At 35.2% G+C, this 3095-nt stretch overlaps 1 pseudogene; it reads left to right on the top strand.

Moving 5' to 3' along the window:
* Positions 1–433: 433 nt before the first annotated feature.
* Positions 434–2265, top strand: LOC133171935 (putative nuclease HARBI1; annotated as a pseudogene).
* Positions 2266–3095: the final 830 nt, after the last annotated feature.

Raw genomic sequence — 3095 nt, 5'->3', positions numbered from 1 at the left:
GCATTTTTTCAGTGTCCTATACCCCCTAAAGAATTATGTGCAAAGACTTATTTAGCTGTTAATTTAGTAGTATTTTTTTTTGTGGGTTAGATAGAGGACACGCCCCCTTTTCCGAACTAGTTTTTTCAAATTATTTTGTTGCCCGTAAACGTTTTTTCCCATGAATTTTGTTTGATTGACAATTATTTAGGAATTTTCAGTCTCTTTTCTGACTCGATCCACCACTTTGACAAACAATGCTTCGTCCCTGGCATTGTATTTATTTCATTTATAAAACAGTTACTGGTGTGTCTGCGTTACCTAGCAAAGGGAGATTTCCAGTCAGAATGCGCTGATTTACACGGAATATCGCAGCCTACGGTCTCAAAGATTATTGGCAGTGTCTTGGTGGCCTTATATGCTGAACTGAACAATGTGAAGTTTCCCACAACAAATGAGGAAATCGTCAAGACAAAAAACAAAGTTTTTCAACATAGCTAAATTTCCGGGAGTTATCGGAGCCATTGATGGTACTCTTATCACAATTTTGGCGCCAAAAGAAGATGCATTTGCATATGTATGCAGGAAGGGCTACCATGACCTTAACGTCCAGGGGGTCGTCGACGCATCATTAAGGTTAGATAAATATTGATATACATGAACTTGTCCATTATAAAATTTTCAGCAATATTTCCTTCGGTCTGTTGATTGAATAAAATTATTATACCATTAATTTCAGCAATTTGAATGGTAAATAATTGAGGTAGGAGGCCCAAGGGCTTTAACGGTCACCTGGGTATAATAGAAACCTATAACAAAAGAAAATAAACTGAAAAGGAAGATTACTTGCTCAAAACACATGACAAATAAGACAATCTGGGATCAACAAAATAACTGTCCTTGCACTGTAAAAAAATGTATTTAGAATCCAAACATTTTTCAGGACACTTTGTTGTCACCTCCTTTTATTATATGTTAAACTCCTAAACATGTAAAATTTCTAGACAGGTTTAGAATTTAAACACTTGTGTGCTTAAACGCGTTAAGATATAAAACATGTTTAGACATAACTGTTTAGTTGTTAAACATAATACTATACACGCTATGGAAGTATTTATTTCCTAAGCACAATTTTTGCAGTGTGTACCTGACCTATTAAGTACATTATTTCTTGATAATTTTCACAGGTCAATAAACTTGGGGGAGGGGGGTTTCTGTTAAATAGATCCCTGTTTTAACACTTAACGCATATAAAGCACGACAACAGACAAAAAAAGAGATATAGTTGGTCACCTGAGTGAAACAGGCCAGGTGACCGAAAAAGATAAAATATAACGTTTAGTCTATTTTCTAGATTCACAAATTATGTGTGCAAATGGCCTGGCTCAGTACACGACAGTTTCATTTTTCGAGAGTGTCAACTGCACGAACTTTTGCAAAATCAACAACTTGGATGGCTACTTGGCGACTCCGGCTACGCCCTCAAGTCATTCTTGATGACACCAAAGAATAACCGTCAAACCGAGGCAGAAGAAAAGTACAATAGGGCGCACAGTCAAACAAGGGTAGTTGTTGATAGAGCATTAGGCGTCCTTTAGTCTAGATTCAGGTATAACAGATTTCTTTATATTGGTACATACTAAAAAGACACACCAGACATGGGCAAATGGCATTGTAAAAAATGCATTACATAACTATTACGTCCAGGATTTTATTTGGGCAGTATATTACCATTACTCTAAATCATTTAAGTAATGCAATACATTAACTTTATTTTCGTAAATTAATGCATATCCATCACTACTTTTATTTTCCGAGTTTAAAAAAGAAAACTACAAAATTTTTACAACTGTTTTCATAAACACTTCCACCATTTCAAAACTAAATAAGATGAATTTTAGTCAAATATAACCAAGAACTTGTATTAATTACACTGTAAAAGATGAACAATACAATAAAATAATGTACAATATGCGCAGAGAGAGAGAGAGTAAATTTTGTTAACATTTTATATTAATGTATTAAAAATACATATATCTGATTTGGCAATAAATTTTCAGGTGTTTGCACAAGACAGGAGGTTGCTTGCCATTTGCACCCCATAAATGCTTTAAGGTCATAAGCTTGGCGATGAAACTTCACAACTGGTGCATAGACAAAAAAGTCCCTTTACTGGCCCCTGAGTGCAACCAGGACGTGCAGGAAGATGCGGAGAGCGAAGTTGAGATTGACACTGATCTGGACAGATCCCAGCAAAGGGAAAGACTTGTTCTATTATTTGCATGAAGCTATAGTTAAAGAAATTTATTGGAAATTTCCTACTTTCTTACAACTTAGTATCGATGACTTTCAATGATTGGCTTTTCACTTCTGTCAATATTATTTATATTAATGAACATGACAATTCCTTGAAATGATTCCTTTATATATGAAAAATATATGAAAAATTTTAGCTATATCCCGGCATCGGTGTCCCGGTTTAAAATTTTAGGAGCAAATCCGTTCCCAAGTACTTAAATATAAGCCCTATTCCTGGACAAAACTTGCATGGCTGATACATGTAGGGATGTTCACTGCCAGACTTGCTTGTTAGTGATGTTAAATGTGACTTACATTTTCTAAATGAGTGACAAGGGTAATGTTTTTGGAGTAACTGTATAATTATATGGTCAGTTATGATTAAACTTGCATGGATGATGCATCCTAGGATAGACACTGATAGACTTGCCTCAGATGTTGAAACTGACCTACATTTTCTGGATAAGTGACCAGGTTAATGTTTATGGAGCAGGTTCATTTCCAAGTCAACTATAAGTCCTACTTAAAGGGGGAGGAAATAAGCACCTCCTTCGAATTTACCTGGTCTTAGAACCCCTGTCAATCATCTGAAATTAAGCCTGGGATTGGATACTTGGATTTGATTGACATTTAGTTTTCTGCCGTTGTGTATATCTTGTGTACCTTGTCTGGAGCTTTTACCGACCATCGAATTTACATTCAGGCTTTTGATGCCTACCGCAAATGCCAAGAAGCAATCAAGGCATTTTTTTAATTCAGTGATTAATTAAATGATAAGAAAAATCATGCTTATATATTAAAATTGTAATTTAAAAAGG

Source organism: Saccostrea echinata, unplaced genomic scaffold (assembly GCF_033153115.1).
Source record: "Saccostrea echinata isolate AGI-Se365-2 ecotype Australia unplaced genomic scaffold, CSIRO_AGI_Sech_v1 ptg000054l, whole genome shotgun sequence".
In the NCBI taxonomy this organism is placed as follows: domain Eukaryota; kingdom Metazoa; phylum Mollusca; class Bivalvia; order Ostreida; family Ostreidae; genus Saccostrea; species Saccostrea echinata.
This window is presented reverse-complemented; position numbering and strand designations above follow the sequence as displayed.